Source organism: Miniopterus natalensis, chromosome 2 (genome assembly GCF_054644295.1).
Source record: "Miniopterus natalensis isolate mMinNat1 chromosome 2, mMinNat1.hap1, whole genome shotgun sequence".
NCBI classification, from domain to species: Eukaryota; Metazoa; Chordata; class Mammalia; order Chiroptera; family Miniopteridae; genus Miniopterus; species Miniopterus natalensis.
Window position 1 is genome coordinate 183,614,850 of NC_142082.1, and position 14,539 is coordinate 183,629,388.

The 14,539-nt window shown below is 47.1% G+C and overlaps 1 protein-coding gene across 1 annotated transcript in view; it reads right to left on the reverse strand.

The window, feature by feature from the left end:
- The window catches only part of PACSIN2 (protein kinase C and casein kinase substrate in neurons 2), a 112,884-nt gene extending 98,602 nt beyond the window's left edge, over positions 1 to 14,282 (reverse strand). The window contains exon 1 of the mRNA XM_087814958.1: positions 14,241 to 14,282. The gene's annotated coding sequence lies outside the window, so the exon portion shown is untranslated. The remainder of the gene's footprint in view (positions 1 to 14,240) is intronic.
- Between the last annotated feature and the right edge of the window lie 257 nt (positions 14,283 to 14,539).

Sequence of the window (14,539 nt, forward strand, 5' to 3'; positions counted from 1 at the left end):
TTGGCCTAGCCACAAGCAGGTGGATGAGGCCTAACCACTCCAGCCCACCAAGGTGGCCTTCTCTGCACCCTGGGACGGGGTTGTCTAACCATGCTCTGTCGACCACCTCCCTCCCCCACTAGGTCTTGGTCTACTGTGTTCCTGCTATAACCCCACTGCCTATAACCATGCACTTGACATTCAAATATTTGTTGAATAAATGAATGAGGATTTATGAACCTGTCAGAATTGCATGCAAAAATGTTTGTGTCCATTATGGGGGAAAGAAGCTATTTTCGTGAAATTCTGAAGGAGATCTGAGACCCAAATACAGGTCAAGAAACATTGCTGGATTCCACCCATGTGTCTCAGAACACCAATGACCAAGGTTAGGTGAGTAGGGCAGAAAAATTACAAAACCAAATCTAACCAAGAGGACAGCTTTCCTAGAAAAAAGAGGCTTCTTGGGCTGGCCTCCATGGAATCACCAACTTAGCCACGGGAAAGCCCAGCCTTTAGGTCTGTGGTTAGGATTCAGGGATGTACTTTGCAACACGAGCCCCAGGTTAAGGAGGGAGCAGGATTGCTGAACTAAAACAAAACAAAATCACTGTGCGCCATGAAGGCCCCTAGGGAGGACAGGTGAGCCAGAATCATGCTTCCAGAGAATCAAAGGATCAGCAGAATTCCTTCGAGGCCCCTAGGATGTAATCACCTTCATTGCTCCCACAGGGACTTCAGACACTCCTGCTTTTTGAACCTGGTATAGACTTGTGAACTCCCAACCTTGCTTGCAGCTCACAACTCAGCCCAGCTACACTGAGGATTCCATCTCTCCAACACACCCTGATCCATGAGGTATGCAGATGTCAGACAGCAGGACATACACCAACACACTGGACAGGGTTAAAAGGGCAGCAATAAACCTCTACTGAACTCTCCCCACAAAAAAGGATGCTTTTTGAAGATCAACGAGGTCCCTAGTTCCCAAGAGGACAGTACTTTCAGCATTCAATGACTGAGGAAATCAAGATGATAAAAAGCTAGCTATCCAAGTTTTAAAATGAATTGGTATTTTATTAATCATAATCACAGCATCATTTATATACTGTAATATATAATAAATAGTGTGCATGTGTGTGTACAGGGGCAGTAAAAAAAATCCATCTACAAACTATGCCTGATGGGCACAGCCCTGAGTGAGCAGTCCCTTTGCAATCACATTCTAGCGCTCTGGAGAGCCAGGGTCCCCGTGGAGGACCACGAGTGCACTGAATGGAGAACCTGAAGGCAGATCTGGGTCTGAAGAGTTAAGTTTCTGTGAGCCTGTTTCCTCAACTGTAAAGTGGAAATCAAAGAGGCACGTGGCAGGATGGTTAGGGGCTCAGAGGCACACCCATGGTAGCACTAAATAAGGCTCTCTAGGTGTACTACTGTCCCAAGTGTGGGACACAGCCATTCGACCAGTCCTCACAACAATCCTATCCTTCTCCCCATTTTACAGGCACAGTAACCGAGGTGCAGAGAGATGCACTATATTGCCCAGGGCTGGGTGGGACTCAAGCCCAGGCGATCTGCCTGCAGAGCTCCTTACATAATAATGGCTGGCTGCTTACCCCTGCGGCACAGGGCACTGGGCTGGCCCACGACCAGAACCTGGAACCCAAACACAGAAGAGGCTTGTCCCTGTCCCACTGCTCCAGGGAGGGCCCTCCTACAGGTGAAAGCAACCTGCGTCCCAGTCAGGGCCCTAAGAGCCAGCCCCCTCAACAAATCAAGAGACTAGGGAGTGGGCTTTACAGTCTTCCACGAATGGGGCTCTATCTCTCCAGTCACACCGCTAACATTAAGTTTTTGAAAGGCACGAATTTCAAGGTTTTTTCCCCTGTCTCTTTACTTCTTAGCAAGAAAGCATGTTATTTTCAACTATTTCCAAATTTCGTGAACCTGCAAGTTTCTGGTAGAATTGGTAGACCAAAAAGCACAGATCCAAAACAGCAATTCTGGAGATGAGCACCAACTTCAGACCCACTCCTGCAAGAGCAAAAAGGAAATTAATAAATCCAAAAAGAAATAAAGGCAGCATTAAAGATAAAATAACAGAAGATTAGTCCAGAATTTACTCTATCAACTACTTCATTCAGTTTTCATGAAAGGAGACATACTGTAGCACTCCAATGACCCAATCGTATTCATTTTTCCATGACTTAGGAGTAGAAAGGGCAAAGGGAAGCTAAGAGCCTGTGCCTCTGGGGTTTGGTAGTTACCACCCAGCCTGGTTGAGAAGCCTTAAGGATGACTTGGGGCCTCTGTCCAGCCCCTGCCAGAGTTTTCACCACACACACAACCAATAGCTCTGCCAGTTGCCTAAGCAACAGCCAACCTCGGCATATTGAGGCATCTGTGGAAACCAGGGCAAAGTACAACTTCCATACTTATGACAAAAACACAGACTGTCAAGCACACAGCAAAGCATTACTCTAAAATTTGGATTTATTGACAGAATAAACAGGGCCAGAGAGGGGAAGCAGGAAGCTGGCAACACCCAGCCGAGCCAATACAGTTAGGCTAGCCCTGCGGTGCTGGCACCAAAAACCCACTTGTGCCTGGGAAACAAAACTTTTATTATGCTTCTGTGTTGCTTGTGATTATTTCCTCTTATTTATACCTTACTATGTAATAACGTCTTTTGTTTTGTTGTGAACGTCAGTTTTTCTTAGCTAGGATAAGAGGAACCAAGAAAAGAGAGTTTTGTTATGGTGAGGCCAGAGAACTAAAGGGGAAGCAGCCCCCACGGGAAGCGAGGGAGGGGGGCTTGATGGAGAAACAGATAGAATCCAAGGGTGAGAGCTGAGGTCCAGCCACTCCTCCCAACCTGCAGCCCCTCCTTGTCCCTGCTAAGCACGTTTTTTTTTGCAGATCCTGGAAAATAAGCCACCAGGAAAACAGGACTCCAGTCAGTCTGAAGGTGAATACCTAAGGGACAGTAGAAGGTGAAAAAGCCGGCCCATGGTGAAGGAACACAGTGAAGGACACAGTGACTTCAGAACACAAAAACACAAGAGCAAACACCACTATAAACCTCCCAATAAATTCTCTGAGATATTTGAACAGAGGTAAGAACATCCGTGAGAGCAGCATCTACAAAGTAGTCAGGCAAAACCAGAAGATTGCCAAGACACCCCCAGGCCATCCCAACTGATGAATGATACAGGAGAAACAACCTTGCATAGTCTTTCCTAACATGTAGAATAAAGTGAAGGAAACAAGAACAGGTCCTGAGAGATACTGGGGTTCAGAGTACATAGCGACTGAGCTGATGGCATGCAGCCACAAACATTTACAACCCTGGGAATGAAGAACCTTAGCTCAGGTGATTAAAAAATAAAATAGGCCCTGGCTGGCGCTGACTAGAGTGTCGGCCTGCACACCAGAGGGTCGCAGGTCCGGTTCCCAGTAAAGGGCACACACCTGGCTGCAGGGCCAATCCCCGCTCCCCATCAGGCGCATGGGAGGCAACCAATCAATGTGTCTCTCTCGCATCAATGTTTCTATCCCCCCCTCCTTCCACTCTCCCCAAAATCAATGGAAAAAATGTCCTCGCTCCTCGGACGAGGATTAGAAAGGAGATAATAATGGTAATAAAGTAGGAAGACTTTTCCGAAGACTGTCTCACTCACAAAAGTAAGCACCCAGTTCACGTAAATGATATCCAGATACCTAGGAAGAAAATGTGACCCACTTAAGAAACCCTCACAAGTTTCTTATCTTATAGATACTTGGCAATTCGAAAGGCCAAAATATCTTAAAGAGGAAGAAGTTCTCAGCATTTTCATCCATAAGTAACCAGAAAAATAAACCCACAAACAACAGAGGTTTTCAAAATCCTCTAAGATATGCAGATCCTTTAAACCAGCACTTCTGTTCCTGGGACTTCATCCCCAAAATTTCCAGGAACTAATTACACAAATGAAATTATAAATGAAATTATAAACTGCAAATTCATCTATAACAAAAAAAAGTGGAAATAACCTAAAATGTCCAGCATTAGGGGAATGTATTAATCTCATGACATCAACAGGATTATGCAACCATTAAATCTTTTTACACACAATGGCAAAACATGAAAAATATTTAAGCAAATCTGAATGACACAGTCATAACAATGAGAGAGCTTCAAAGCCTCTCCCCACTTCTCGACCTGGATGACCTTGGACTAAGCATAGGATCTCACTGCCTGCAGCATCCTCATGTTCAAACTGGTAACCTTGGAGGTGGACAGAGCAATGCACCTGTCTTGCCTCTTTTGAAGCCTGGAACAAAGTAGGCAGTTAGTAGGTGCCAGCTATTGCCTCCAAGATACATGATTAAACTGCTGTGTGGAAGGTAAAATACAAAGAGAGTTCTTTACTCAGAAAACTCTATTTTCTTTTTTTTAAATATGTCTTTATTGATTTCAGAGAGAGGAAGGGAAAGGGAGAGAGAAAGAAACATCAATGATGAGTGTCATTGATCAGCTGCCTCCTGCACTCCCCTCACTGGGGATCGAGCCTGCAACCTGGGCATGTGCCCTGACTCGGAATCAAACTGCGATCTCCTGGATCCTAGGTTGATGCTCAACCACTGAGCCACGCCAGCCAGGCAGAAAACTCTATTTTCTATGTTGGACCTTCAATATTTAAAAGACCTAAAAGACAAGGGGGAGGGGTAGCCCTCTGATACAAAAGTTATGATTATCACAAGCACAAAAACAAACATCAGCTCTAATTTACCTGCACAAATGATCTTCATTTGATATCATGATGGCAGCAAAATGTGATCTTTCACAATTTTACAAAGTGTAGTGCAAAATCAATGCTCTACAGAAATGCAATTTCCACTCCCTCAAGTAACTGATTTTAAGTAGCATATGACACCTTTCTAAAGGTAGCCAGTGGTAGGTAAGGCAACAATACTCCTGAGCCAGCTCTGAATCCCGAGGTATGCTGCTTGCCCTCATCAGTTGGGAGCTGGACAGTGGCAGAGGGTGGGCAGGTAAACAGGTGGACAAGCAGAGACTACCTCAACCCACGTCCAGCTGCTAGGCTGTTTAGAAGCCTCTCCCTTTCCTCCCTTTATCTCCCAACTGTGTAAATTATTGCAAATGTCCAGATTATCTTAAGTGAGTTAGTTGCAGGCATAGATCTTATCTTAATCAAAACAAAAGACCACAGAATTTGTCTTGTTTCTGTTTCTGGGAGGTAGGGAAGAAGATTAACTTTTAAAGATTATTTCCATATTTGCAGGTGACTCAGAATTCACTTATTCAAGGCAGCAAGATAAGGGAAAGAGCCGAGGCTCTAACGGTGATCCAGTGAAGGTCGGTGATCCAGTGAAGGTCATGTCATCTCTCAGAGCTTCGGTTTACTCGTATGAAAAGTGGATTAACGATACCTTGTGCAAGAACTGAATGACCAGGGATGTAAAGCTTCTTGTATGGTCCCTCAGAAACCTCTGAACCTGGAAGCCTGTCTCAGATGGTGATGCCCTCCCCCCCCCCCCCCCCGATCTGCCCCTCCCTTGCCTCCCCTCTTACTGGCACCTACTCAGACTCAGCTGATACACCTTTGCGGGTGCAGAGGTCAAAATGACTTCCTTAATTAAAGTATTGTCATATCCATGCTAAAGGGCACGCTGGCAGGCCAGCTCCGTCCCCCAGCAATCAGTCAGCTACCAAACCCACTAACAGCAGGCGTGGAGGTCTGTGAGGGGAGCAGAGCCTGCTCTGTGGTTTTCTCTGAAGGCCACAACTCACAGACTTGGCACGCTCAGTTGGCGACAATGTAATTGGGTACAATGCAACAAAATGTAGTTTAAAACATGAAAATGTTCACAAACTATGGTTTGGGCATCACTTTATAATAATGAAATTTCATTCAGTGGAATAGGAAACTTCAAACACTAGCTAGCCACAGTTTATTCTCTATGTTGAAGACCACCTGCAGGCTCCAGCAGAGGCCCCATAACTAGGCTCCCTGGGAGCTCTGGACTTGGAGTGAGGCCTGTGTGGGGTCTTGGCCCACTGACTTCAGGCAAAACCACCAACCCTCCAGTTCTCCCTTTTCTCCTCTGAACAATGAAGGGGGAGTAAACCAACCAGGCTGCTCTGAAAACAAAATGAGGGCTATGGAAAGTTCTTGGTAAACTACAAATGCCTACACAACCAAGCTGTTTATATATATTTTTTTCTTTAATTATAAAGTCAAGTTATTATTTAAATATTCATTCTAAAAGTAAAAAGGCAAAAAAATAAATAAAAGTAAAAGGGCAATGGTAGTTTGGAAAACAAGAAACTTAACATACTTCTTCAATCTTAACTTATTGCTGTATATTACTTACAATTTTCTTTTTCAAGTATTTATATTTTTCATCACCTGAGTATGAGTTATCATCACCATCACACACACTCCCTTCCAATTCTGAGAGTCACTAAGTCTAGTCACAGCAACATCCTGTCATCCATCACAGGGTCAGGCCTCCTATAACCTATAACATTCAGCTCAGGCACAGAATCACCAACCCAGAGGGAGCGAGGCCTTTGTGTGCAGAGCTGCCCTCAAAACCCAGAGGACATAACCACCCTCAGGCCTTCACCCCAACCAAGAGGAAAGAGGCCTGGAGATGTAAGGAGAGAGGAAGCAGGCCTTGTAAGTGCTAGGATGGGAGGGTACTCCACACAGGGCTACAGGCCTCACCCACAACCACAGCCCTGACAGCATCCCTATAACCCTCAGTGACCAAGGAAAGGTCCAAATATACTGAATATGCCCCAGCTGGAAAAAAAAAAAATAACACGTTTTTAGAATTTTCAACAGAACTGGTTAACATAACATCAATTTGGGAGCTCTAAAAATAGTATATTTCACTTCATTATCAAACTCACTTAACTAGACAGTGTACTTTGGGCAATAGCAAATTACACTGAGCCAGCATCATGGACCAGGCACAGATGCTGGGCTCTTGAGGCCATCACCTCACATTGCCCTCCTCAGTCGTATGAGGAGGGAACCGTTTCAGCATCCATTTTGAAGCATCTGGTCAAGGAAGGCCACAGTTACCTAGTGGTAGAGCAAAACTCAAACCCAAGGCTGTGTGACTCTACGAGCATGTTACCTGTACCTTATTGCAATATTACCTTTTTTCTAAAGGAATTGGAGTAAAAGTTACACACTGACTGCATGGATCTGTAAGCATAACCCACACGGAAAGAGAAGCAGAATCCAGGCAGCCACTACATTACTATCCAAAAATGTAAATGCAGGCAAAGAAAATGAGTCAAGACTGAGGCCAAATCCACTCTGGAAGCCTTGTGTCAGAGTTTAGCCACTGCTTCCTAGGAACATCAATGGCAATCCTCAAGTCTCTGGGGACACAGGTGACCTTTGTAAAAACAAGCCATCCTCCCCCATCTGCATCCCTGATTTCACAAGTGATGGCAGCTTGCTTCTACACAGAGCTTCAAGCTGTGTGTCCACTACCCCAAAACAGCTTCCCATTGAATTTCATCCTCCAAGAGGCCCAAGTCCAAGGTTGATGTGCCAGGCAGATCACACAACCTGAACCTGCCCTCCAGCCTTCCTTCCCTCTATCTGCAGCGGTTCCCCTCACACTTGAATCCTTATAGCTCTGGGCCTCTGCCTGGTCTCACCTTCCCATCATCACCACCTGGAAAGCACCTGTGGACTAGCAAAACCACTCCACAGTCACCCCCCTTAGAGTCACCTCTCTGCAGTGTCCTGAGGGCAGTCAGACCTGCCCTTTCTCTTTGTTCCCCTCTACTTTGCACACACGCCTATTTGCTACTATCCCAATGAAATGTGAGTGCTTCTAGGCCCACATCCTGACTGAGCTGCCTCCACAGAGTGCAACAGTCACCTTAATCTTAGAATCCCAGAACTGTGGACAGAGCCAGGTACCAGGGGCACAGCAAACTCAGTGCCAGGACAGCCCCTTCGACCTGCCTCACCCACTCCCCTTTAACCACGTACCCTACCTCCGAACACTCTCAGCTCAGAGAGTGAAATTAAAATAAAAAGCACGGCCTGGCCGGGCGTGACTCAGCAGTTGAGCGTAGACCTAGGATCCAGGCCATCAGGGTTCGATTCCTGGTCAGGGCACATGCCCCAGTTGTGGGCTTGATCAATGACTCTCTCATCATTGATGTTTCTATTTCTCTCTCTCCCTCTCCTTTCCTCTCTCTGAAATCAATAAAGATATATTTTTAAAAAATAAAATATAAAATAAAATAAAAAGCACGTACTTCAACAAAGCAGCCTCACTAAAGGCATTCCCGAGCTCACTACTGACAACCCTGCCACTCTATCAATAAATTATAGACTGGAGGCCACTAGAAGAGAAGAGTTGACCTACAGGATGCAAGTTTCCCAGTAAAAGTAAATGCTCATAAATACTAGCAGAGCTAACAAAGGAGGCATTACAGCAGGTATTGTGGTTAAGTGGACGCCATCCCTGCACGGTGGCAGCAGCCTGGAGCTTATACTTCATCACTGGCCTTGGTCTCTGACAGCCTCATTTCCTGACCAGGCTTCCACTCTTGCTGATTTTCTACTGCTTAATGCTAAGAATTCACTGACTGCCTTACACCTCCACCAATTCCTCTCTCTAGTGAGCAAGTCACTTAGGGAAGCTGACATATGACATGAAGGCTTTATTTATATGCAGTGTCAGTGAGGCTATGCATACCTGCCTCATCCTCTCGGGTATCCTAAAGAAACGTACAGTGAAATGAACAAAGACCTTTTTCCATGCCTGGACAGTGAATGATGTCAGCTCATCTCCTTACAGGTATCAGACATCACTGACAGGACAGGAGGACACATACACACACCCAACATCTGAGTGATGCCTACTGTATACCATCTTATCACCTCCAGGTCTGAGTATTCAAAACCTCTTTATGATGTATAACTTTTCATCAATAATAAACCATCTAACATCTGTGGGGCTTTAAGGTTTAGTACTCTTTTGCATGCATGAGCTCTTTATGTAGCTAAGACTCTGTACTGTGAATGAACTTTTTTAAAAAAAATCAGTCCTTAAAATATTCAGAATTGGCCAGAAGGCCACAAGAAGCCACTGTTGGACAGTCATGGTCATTGACACAATCCACACCCAGTTCTCAACCCACCCAGCAGCTCTGAGCCCAGAGAGGGGTCTTCAGGCTGCAAGAATGTCTCTCGTCTATGAGGACATATTTGGATGAAACAAGTCAAATATTTGGAATTTTCTCTTAACATTTATTTCACAAGTTTCTCATGTGCTGAACAATACTGAGAAGTAATCATTACAATGTACTCTTGAATCAATAAGCATTAAACAAGTCTGCTCAAAACACCCAAGTCCTACAAATGTGTCCCTATGGAAAATGTGGCAAGAAAAAAATAATAAAATCAAATTAAGTAACCTTTTGAAGGTCAGGCAGCAAGGTGTTCAGTGATCCAAATTCAGACAAAAAAACAGGTCTTTCAGCAGATGAACAAATAGTTTCCTCTGCAAGTGACACATTCTGGAATATTTGCACTGCCAAACATAACTCTTAAAGACAACCACTGAGGAACTAAACCTAATGGAAAAAAACCAAGCTGGCAACCAGAAGCCCGGTTCTGATCCCAGGACAGTCCTCTGGCTGTGTGACCCTACCAAAGTGGTGGCCGGGTATGGTACCCCTTTCTTTATAATGAAAACGAATATCCCTCACCACCCACTCTACTCAGTTATGTTTTAAGGACAAAAAAATGAAAGGTGAAAAGGCTTTGGAATGTATCCTTTATAAATACAAGTCATCGTTATTATTAGCTCAAAGATGACCTGGACAACAGGATTACAGAATATCAGAGGTGAGTAGGAGCTTAGAGATAAGATGATCCAGTTCTTAGTCTGGGTCCAGGCCTCTGAAGCTGTCCCCATGTGTGCTTTCGGCGAAGAAAAAGTTAAAAACCTCTAAGCCCCTTATTTTACAAATGAAAACTGAGACCGAAGAGAATGTGACTTTCCTAGGCCTCAGGGTTAATCAGGGAAAGGCTGGACAGAGCCCGGGGCTCCCAGTTTCCATCCATGCCCCTCCCACTCTTCCATTCCACAGTTCTAGGGAGAAAAAGTCACATAAACTTCATATAGCCATATGTTAAGCCACTGAACAGATGCTTTCTAAAGTTATACTGGTTTCTTTTTTTAAAGTTATACTAGATTTATTAGAAGAGTATACTACTCTTCCTTCCAATCAAAATTAATAACCTTATAATAGAAAATGTAGAGAATACAGAGTACCCAAACTCATGTAATAACAAAACAATTACAATAGTTTGATTTATATCTTTCTACTTGTTTTCTTTCTAAGCATTTTAACAATTAAGATCTATGATTTATATAATGTTGAGACATGCTTTTTACCTAATAATAAAGTTTATTTTATTTTTCAATTACAGTTGACATTCAATATTATTTTATATTACTGTGGCAAGGTCGCTCAGTTGGTTAGAGCATCATCCTGACAGACCAAGGTTGCAGGTTCCATCCCCAGTCAGGGCACATATAAGAATCAACCGATGATGCATAAGTAAGTGGAAAAACAAATCAGTGTCTCTCTCTCTCTCCCCCCTGCCCCTCTCTTTCTCTCTAAAATCAATAAATAAAAATTTTAAAGACTATACTATTTTATATTAGTTTCAGGTTACAGCAAAGTTTCTATTATTTTCCTCCTTTTTATATATATATATTTTTGGGGGTTTTTTAATCCTCACCTGAGGATATTTTTTTCCATTGCTTTTCAGAGAGAGTGGGAGGGCAGGGGGAGAGAAAGAGACAGACACATCAATTGGTTGCCTCCCACACGCACCTGGAACAGGGCCTGGGATCGGGCCTGCAACTGAGGTACGTGCCCTTGTCCGAAATCGAATCCAGGACACTGAAATCCGCAAGCTGACACTTTAGTCACTGAGCCAAACTGGCTAGGGCTTTTTTTTTTTTTTTTAAGAGAGAGTGGAAGGGTAGTAGGGAAAGGAGGGAGAGGGGGAGAGAGAGAGAAAGAAACATCGATATGAGAGAGACACATTGATTGGTTGCCTCCCCACTCATGCACAGGCCAATGCTCTAACCACTTAGAATACCAGCCAGGGCTCTTTTTTTTTTTTTTTTTTCCTTCATTATTATCATTTTTCTTCTTAAGGGTTCTTGCTGAGGTCTTTGATAGTTGAGTCTGCATTTTATTAATTTATTTTTTTAAATACGTCTTTATTGATATCAGAGAGAGGAAGGGAGAGGAGAGAGAGTCATTGATTAGCTGCCTCCTGCACACCCCCTGCTGGGGATCTCGCCTGCAGCCTGGGCATGTGCCCTAAAGGGGAATCAAACCTCTACCTCCTGGATCCTAGGTCAATGCTCAACCGCTGAGCCAAGCTGGCTGGGCTATTCATCGCTATATTTTCATTCTGTCTAGTTCAGTGTCTGGAGACAGGAAACATGAATTTTTAATATTGAAAATATTTAAAAATTTTAATTAAGTTTAAATGTTATGTCAAATACTTCTCAATTTTTTAAAATAAAGATTTTATTCTAGGAAACAAAAAAAAGACTACATGGTACTCTCCATTTCATTAAGCAAACAGATAAATGTGCCATCATGGGAATAAATATAAGTCATCACATAACTAAAAAAAGGAGAGATTTTTGTTCTTGTTTTAAATGCTTTTAATCAAAATACCAAAACTTGAGCTCTAGACGGCAGTTGTTCCTCAAATAGTTACCTTTGGAACTGCACATATGCCAAGAATGTTGCACTGCATAGAATACTTTGAGACTACTTCTCTTTAGACTGTCTCCAGTCAGCAGACAGAGCCTAATTATCTAAATACTAAAGAATTCCTTATACTAATACTAAATACTAAAGAAATTCCTACACAGCCACCCCAGGGAACCACCACTGGGACCAATCAACAGTCAGGTTTCAGGCACTGATGATGCTTTCAGGTATGTGAAGGATCATTGCCAGGGCCAGAAAGAAAGGCAGCTACCTGTGGAATGCAAACTGACGTCATAACTAAGGCATTACTGCCTTCAGGTATGCAGCTGCAGTTCCAAACAATCCAATTGGAAAAAAACTGAACCAGCACTATCACCCATGTGAAGGTGGTCATTACCCCATAATCTACAGGGTGGCCTCCACAAAGCCACCATTACAATCTGATGGCAGATAAGGCAGGCCCAAGTCAGCTGGGAGGTTCATGTGAGGGTGGCCAGAGAGCATTAGGTAAACGCTAGCAGGATCTCTAAACATAAGGCGCCATTATTAGTAAGGGATCTATGCAATCTTTTTGACATTCCATAACATCCTGCAACAACAGAGGACCCCATCAGAAGCAGGAAGCCTGAACATCATGCTCTTAACTGAGTGTGTATGGACTTTGAAGAGAATAGAGAACAAACACAAAGATTACACAAAGGAACCTCAGCTCCCACCCAAAAAGTGGCCTGGCCATCAGAGATCTGGACGTGGCATCCAGGACTAGGGAAAGCCAACTTCATTTCCCAGAAGCCAGGGTGTGTTCAAAACTGCTTTTTACATACACACACTTTTAGGTTACTTCAATATTATGACCTCTTATACATTTGAAACTAAAAGCAATAAAGTTCCAGTTCCCCAACAGCCATGAGCTAAGAATGCCATTTCCATTCCAATGCGTTTTTATTCTTCTCCAAAACAGTGAATCGAGTGCAGATCTAATCAACTCGTCTACTCCTCTGTGTTATGTTACTTCCCCAAGTAATAAATAGCATCAGCCTAATGGCCAGTTTCTTTAGAGCTTCAAGACAATTGTCAAAAGAAAAACACACCGCAGAAAAGTTTCTGATGTGGCGGCCTCACATCTCCGCTAGCACGACCTCGCCGAGGAGACTGCCAGACTCTAAAATCAGATTTAAAGGCACACGGATGAGAGTTTCCCGTGTGAATCAAGAGAAACCCAAGGGGCACTGCCCGCCCCCGCGCCCGCGCCCTGGGCTCCAGCCCCTCAATCCCGGGGCGGGTGGAAACAGAGCTTCAGCGCGTTGGGATAACCGCGCGGGGAGGCGCCGCGGGCCCGGAGGAAGGGGGCAGCTGGCCTCGGGATTTTCACCGGGACGGCCGGGGAGTGTTTGGTAAACAGTGTAATGAGTAGTCCTGGAGATTCTAAGCAGCCTTCCCTCCCTAAACACAAACACACGGGGCAGTTGGGGCAGAGGAGAGAAGACCAGACCCGGGAAGGGCGCCCCCCACCTGCAGGCCCCGCCCCTCCTTCGCGCCACCGGCGGCAGCTGCGCGGGGCCCGGGCGGCGGCGCAGCGCGCTTCCCGGGCCAGCCGCGTCTCAAAGCAAAAGCGGTGGAGCGGGAACCGCACTGAACCGCCGCAGTGAAGCAGCAGAAACCGCAGGTTCTCCAGCCCCGGGGCCTTCTCCGAAACGCGAGGAGGACGACGGAGGGCGCCCGCGCTTCCGTGAACCAGGGACGGTCCCGGGAAAAACTCCCAGGCGCGAACGGGAAGACAGCCCCGGGCTCTCCCGCCGGCCCGCGGGGCCCGAGGGCCTGCCCGCCAGGAAGGGTTTCGCGCCCGCCCCCGTGCAGAGCCGGGACAGGGACGCGGGGGGCGGGAAGGAAGGAAATGGAGGACGGTCATCAAAGCGCCCCAAAGGAGCGCATCCGCACATGTGTCCCGCCCGCTCCCCCCGCCCCCGCCCCCGCCAGGCCACCCCCGGACCGCGCCGAGCCCTCCAACAGGCGCCTCCCAGCCACGCCCCTCCTCCGGCGCGGCTCCCCCCGCGACCCGCGCTGCCACGGGGAACCAATGACCCCGGGGCTCCCCTTCAACCCGCGGGCCCGCTGCTCCCTGTCTCCCCTCCGGCGGCGGCCCTCTGGCCCCGCGGGCCCTCCTCCCGCACTTCCCTCTCCGGCGAGCCCCCACCCCGCGCCCCACCGGCTGCCGCTCCTCCTCAGGCGCACCCCACCGCCCGCCCGACCCCCTCAGAGATCTCCTCCGGCGCCCCCTCGCGCCCGCTCCGGCCCCGAACACACCCCCTCCCACGGCGGCAGGAAGCCCGCGCGCGGACGGAGCGGCCCCGGAGGCTGCCCTCGGCGCGCGGCGCGGCGGCCTGACAGGGCGAGGGCCCGGCCGCCAACCAGCGCCCCGCGCCCGGCCGCGCCGCCCCCCCAACCGCCGGCGCGCGTCCCTCACCTCGGCCACCGCTCGCCTCCCGACCCGCCACGCACCCCGCTCCGGCAGCGACGGCGTCTCCGGCTCCGGCTCCAGCTCCGGCTCCGGCCAGGACCCCGCCCTCACTCCCGCTGCGCTGTCCGGCCCTGCCCTGACCCTCAGCGGCCACTTCTGCCGCCAGCGCCGAGCGCACCGCCTTCTGCGCGTCCGCTGTGCTCGTCCCATTGGCTGCTGGGCGTCGGGCCCCGCCCCTCAGCCCCTTCGGCGCACCTGATTGGGTCAGGGGAGAGCCGATGCGGAACGCCCCCTAGCGAGCAAAA